The 5784-nt window shown below is 54.7% G+C and overlaps 1 protein-coding gene across 1 annotated transcript in view; it reads left to right on the top strand.

The window, feature by feature from the left end:
- ABR (ABR activator of RhoGEF and GTPase) overlaps positions 1–5784 on the top strand; it is a 244973-nt gene that overhangs the window by 134433 nt on the left and 104756 nt on the right. The gene's annotated exons all lie outside the window — the stretch shown is intronic.

Here is a 5784-nt window from a genome sequence, read left to right as displayed (position 1 = left end):
GGCCAACATTAGCTTTATGTAGTTGAAGTCTGTATATGATTTTGGAGTGACTTGTACTAGAACAGAGAAAGAGGAGGCAGAGGGAGGAGCAAGGTGATCTGGAAGGTGATGAATCCGGTTCCATCTGTGGCTGCAGTTAGTGGCTGCACCTGCCCTGGCACTTGCCCTTTGGCGTCGGTTCCCATTGGCGGAAGAGCTACTGAGCTTCATACAATCTGGAGGTGGGGCTTGGGTTTCTGCCAGGAAAGTTGGGCGAGCCAGGGAAAAGCAGAGAGGCGGGAGAAAGTGCTTCAAGCCAAGGATCTGCCGCTGTTCAAGGCCTGGAAGTGAGAACGTGCCAGGCCCTTTGAGAGGTGACTGTCAACAGTGAGATGGGTGAGTCATCAGCTGGGGCCCCACCGCCCTTGTTTGGGCTGGCTTGGTGGCTTCCTGCTGGGCACAGAGTGAGCAGTGTTTTAGAAAGAGTCATCTGATGTCAGCGGGAGGGATGCAGGACAAACGTCGTGTCACACCTGGCCTGAAATCCTTCAGCACCTTCCCTTTGCCTATAGGGCCCCCCTTCCCTATAGGGCCCCCCGTCCCTTTGCCCATAGGGCCCACCTTCCCTTTGCCCATAGGACCCAACCCAAACCCTTTGCACAGCTGTCAAGTCTTTGTCTGACCTGACCCCTGGACCCCCTGCCTACCTCTGTGGCCTCAGGACCAACTCCCTGCTAGAATGTGAACTCCCACAAGAGAGAGAGTTTGTCCGTTTTGTAACAAAACTTTTGCTCATTGCGGTCTCTGGTGCCTAGAACGGTGCCTGGCACACAGTGGGTGCTCAGTGAATATTAGCTGAACGAATGCATGAACCAGCCAGACTAAACTCATGTCATTGTGCCTCACAGCTTCTCTCCTGTCTGTCCCCCAGCCCCACTGGCATGTCTAACCACTGCTTTTTTTCTTTTTTACTTTTTTTGAGACAGAGTCTCTCTCAGTCACCCAGACTGGAGTGCAATGACATGATCTCGGCTCACTGCAGCTTCCGCTTCTTGGGTTCATTCTCCTGCCTCAGCCTCCCAAGTAGCTGGGATTACAGGCACCCACCACCATGCCCAGCTAATTTTTGTGTTTAGTAGAGATGGGGTTTCATCAAGTTGGCCAGGCTGGTCTCGAACTCCTGACTTCAGGTGATCTGCCTGCCTCGGCCTTCCTGGGATTACAGGCGTGAGCCACCACGCCCAGCCATAATTTTTTTTTTATTATTATTTTTTCTTTTTTGAGACAGAGTCTTGCTCTGTGGCCCAGACTAGAGTGCAGTGGTGTGATCTCAGCTTATTGCAACCACTGGCTCCTGGGTTCAAGTAACTCTTGTGCCTCAGCCTTCAGAGTAGCTGGGATTACAGGCCTGTGCCACCACTCCTGGTTAATTTTTGTATTTTTAGTAGAGACAGGGTTTTACCATGTAGACCAGGCTGGTCACGAACTTCTGACCTCAGGTGATCTGCCTGCTTCGGCCTCCCAGAGTGCGGGACTAAAGGCATGAGCCACTGAGCACGGTCAAAATTTTTTTTTTTTTTTTTCTCTGTTGCCCAGTCTGGAACACAGTAGCACAAACACAGTTCACTGCAGCCCAAGAAATCCTCCTGCCTCAGCCTCCCAAGAAGCTGGGACCACAAGAGCGTGCCACCACACTCAGGTAACCACTTTTTAAAATTTTTGTAGAGATGAGGTCTTGCCATGTTGCCCACCTGGTCTCAAACTCCTGGGCTTGAGTGATCTTCCTGTCTTGGCCTCCCAAAGTGTTGGGATTTCAGGCTTGAGCCCCTGTACCCGGCCTATATGTATAGTTTGTTTGTGGACAGAAATGTATAACTAACTCTTAGAGGTTCCCTCAGTCAGAGGCAACCAGAGGAGACTTTCTCTTTCTATATTATGTGTGTCTACAGAGTTAGAATTGTTAGTGATGTAACAGGAAAATAAAGAAGTTAAAAAAGAAGTGCCACAATTGGGAACGTAGAGTGGGGTCTGAGGGCACCAGCAGGCACATCTGAGGCGGCCAACGGGGGAGTTACTGGAGTCTCCCTGGAGGAGGTGAATGATGTTAAAAGTCGAATCTAAAAATGAGCAGTGGGCCAGACGCCGTGGCTCATACCTGTAATCCCAGCACTTTAGGAGGCCGAGGCGGGTGGATCACCTGAGGTGAGGGGTTCAAGGCCAGCCCAGCCAACATGATGAAACCCCGTCTCTACTGAAAATACAAAAATTAGCCGGGCATGGTGGCGGGCTCAGTAAATATTAGCTGAATGAATGCATGAACCAGCTAGACTAAATTCATGTCATTGTGCCTCGGGAGGCTGAGGCAAAAGAATGGGTGGAACCAAGGAGGCAGAGGTTGCAGGGAGCCGAGATTGTACCACTGCACTCCAGCCTGGGTGACAGAGCAAGGCTCCATCTCAAAAAAAAAAAAAAAAAATGGCAATAGGTGTTTCCCCATTACCCTTTCCAGGAAAGTGGCCCCTCAGTTGAGTGGCACCTCAGCTGCAGAGTTCTGACACTGCTCCCCTCCCCAGGATGGCCCTGCCCGTCCCTTGACGCTGCCTTGGGAGTCAGTCACCAGGTCAGTCTGTCCCCAAGACTCTCAGGTCCGCGAGGGTAGGCACGGGGGTCCCGTCTGTGGCTGCATTCTGAATGCTAGCACAGTGCCTCGTGCACAGCAGGTGGTTAATAAATGCCTGCTGATTGGGTCAGGGAAGGAGGGAATGGAGAGTGGGTGTGCGGGAAGGCTGTCTGTGGGGAGTGAGCCTTTGGAGACTGAGATTTAGATTTGATGGTGTGAGATATCTCAGTGGCTGCAAAAGATTTCAAACATTAGCTGGGTGTGGTGTGTACTTATGGTCCCAGCTGCTCAGGAGGCTCAGGTGGGAGGATCGCGTGAGCCCAGGAGGTCAAGGCTGCAGTGAGCCATGTTTGTGCCACTGAACTCCAGCCTGGGTGACAGAACAAGACCCTGTCTAAAAAAAATAATAAGTTTCAGTGGGTGCCCCATTTGTTGCCTTTGGGGGAGTTCATGCCCCTCACCCTCCCTGGTGCTGTTCAGGCCACTTCTCCAAATTCATCTTCTGTCCTCTAGCAAGCAGTGCTTCTTAATCTACCTTCCTTCCTCCCTTCCTCAAGACAGAGTCTGGCTCTGTTGCCTAGGCTAAAGTGCAGTGGTGTGATCATAGCTCATTGCAGCCTCCAACTCGAGCTCAAACGATCCTCCCGCCTCATCCTCCTGAGTACCTGAGATTTCAGGTGTGCCACTGCACCCGGGTTGCTGAAGCTGCTTAACCCTTTCCTTCTGGGCCTTCTCTTCTTTGCCTGGAAAGCCTTCCCTATTTCCAAATGCTGCTCAGAAACCACCATCCTGTGAAGCTTTCACTCTCAGGCAGCGTTAGTGCCTCTGTCCTCCGTCCCCAGGTGGCTGGTAAACGAGAACACTGCCTCGTGCGTTCACAGGTCCTCACCCCAGACAGATCGAGAACCTGCGAACGGCAAGGGCCCGTCTCCCAGCCTTGTATGTGTGTCATGCCAGGCCTCTTCTGGGTATGAATGAATGGACAGACAGGTGGACAGACAAGATGAGGAGCTAAAGCGGGGAAGTACGTGTGGTCGTGTGGGTGTAAGAGGCTCTAAACCTTGGTGGGTTGGTGGCTTTGGAAAAGGAAAAGAAGGAAGAACCGAAGGACTTGGTGAAAGGGATGTGGGGGTTGAGGGAAGGAAGACTCGCAAGTTGGCGGCCGCGCTAACAGAAGTGGAAACCCAAAGGGGAAGCTGTTTTAGGAGGAGGAAGGGTTGTTTGGTTGGGATGTGTGGAGTGGAAGGGCTGTTGCTGGGGCTTCCAAGTGAGGAGACCCAGTGGCCAGGGCAGGTGCTAGACCTAGAGCCCAGCCAGACACAGGGGCTGGAGCTGGCAGCCGGCTGCCATTGTCCTGGAAGGGAGAAGGCATGCGTCTTCCGGGGAAGGGAGCAGAGGGCTGAGGCTGGGCCCAAGCAGGAGAGTCCACATTTAGAGGCGGCGGGAGAATGAAGGGTCAGCCTACACCAGAGAGTGGTCGGGGCAACACCCCTGTCAACAGGGTGGCTGAGGGCTTGGAGAAACTGGACTGCAGAGGCCCAGGAGTTGGAGAGGGAGGCCTCTGGCTTTGGGATAAACCGTTCTGGGGGCCTTTGAAGCAGGCTGCTTCTCTGGAGAACACTAGGAGCCAGGCTGAGGCAGACGGAGTGTGGACCTCAGGTCCAGGGCTGGCTCGGGGCATTTGTAAGGGAAGGGGAGGGAACGCGGTGAGTCACTTCCCCTCCAGAGGGCACCAAGGGCCTGTGAGTGGAGTCTGTGTCTGATGGAGGGCACTCTAGTTACTCACTGGAATTTCCAGCCACCGGGGACAGGGTGGAGTAGAGAGGCCCTGGATACTCAGGGAGCCACTTGTGTGGGGTTCAGGGATTTTGGGAAGAAGTGGGCGTCAGTCTCACCATGCCGCGTGGAGGCCTGGGGAACGGGGATGGGGATATCCTGGCCAACTTCCAAGGGCACCTCATGTCCTCTTGGGTGGAGGAAGGAACACAGCAGGGGCCTGTGGGGTTTTAGGCCCTTCTTTGTGTCGCCTGCAGGTCTGACCCGTGTGGGCAGCCCATGCCATGCACTTGGAGCCCGCCGGGCGGGAGACAGAAGAACCTGTGGCGCCAGGCCCTGAGCTGGCATCCTTGTGCCCTGGGGAATGCCAGGCCTGGTTGTTCCCAAGCCCTGGCCCCAGCCTCACCCGCCCAAACCAAATGAGGAATTGTGGCTGAAAGGGCAGTTCAGATGCGCCCTGGCTATTTATAACCCAGCCAGGCAGGGACAGGGGAAAACCAGGGGCTGGGAGGAGATGGGTGGGGTGGGGTGGGGGTGTGCCTCTGCTGAACCCTGGTGGCACAGTTCTCTGACCAAAGGCTGTTAGCCCTGGGGTCCCCCAAGGGCTTACCCCCAATCCCTCGCTCTGTATTTCAGCTCTGGAAACAGGATGGTGCCTCTCTGCAGAGAGGGCAGCTTCTCTGCTGCTAATGGAATTGCACAAGCCCCACCTAGAGCCCAGATGTTCTGAAGAATTCTGGGGGGAGTGGAGGACTATGGGCGGAACTCGGGCCACAGGTGTGGTTCATTTCCACGGCACCATGTTGTTTTAAAATGTAAATTATTTGCCATCGTTTTAAAATCAGGAGCGTTCCTGTTATTTAGCCAGAGTTTAGCTTATTTTGAACAGAGATCAAGCAGCCCTGAGCTTGCGTTTCCTCCGGCAGCCATCAGCTGGAGTGAGTGGTGGTTTCACCCAGCCCTACCTGGCTGGCTTCAGCGGCTGGCCTCACCCGCACCCTCATGAGTGCTGTTTGCAACCTTTGCTCCATTGTTGAGTTGTAAAAGAGCTTTTCCCAGGGCCTCCCCTGGACTCCTCCCCCTGTGGAAGGAGGTGTATGCGCATCCAGGAACTAGGGCCGGGACCCCAATATGGCCTCACTCCCTGCACAGTTGGGGGTTCTGCAACCATTGGAGAAGCCAGGGGAAGCTGGCTGGGAGTGGGCAGGGCCAGCAATGGTGCCTGTCCTGGGTTTTGTGTGCCTTCCCGTTGCAGGCTGGCTCCCTGGGGTGGGGGGGCTGGGGGGTCTGCTTGGAGGAGCTGGGGGTGCTGGTCTCAGCAGTGCCTGTGAGTCAGGGGGAGCTGCTCAGAGGAGGCTGGGATCCTGGTCTCTGCAGTGCCTGTGAGTGGGGGGTGCTTGGAGGAGGTG

Source organism: Piliocolobus tephrosceles, chromosome 16 (genome assembly GCF_002776525.5).
Source record: "Piliocolobus tephrosceles isolate RC106 chromosome 16, ASM277652v3, whole genome shotgun sequence".
NCBI classification, from domain to species: Eukaryota; Metazoa; Chordata; class Mammalia; order Primates; family Cercopithecidae; genus Piliocolobus; species Piliocolobus tephrosceles.
Note: the sequence above shows the minus strand (reverse complement) of the source record. Positions and strands in the feature narration are given on the sequence as shown.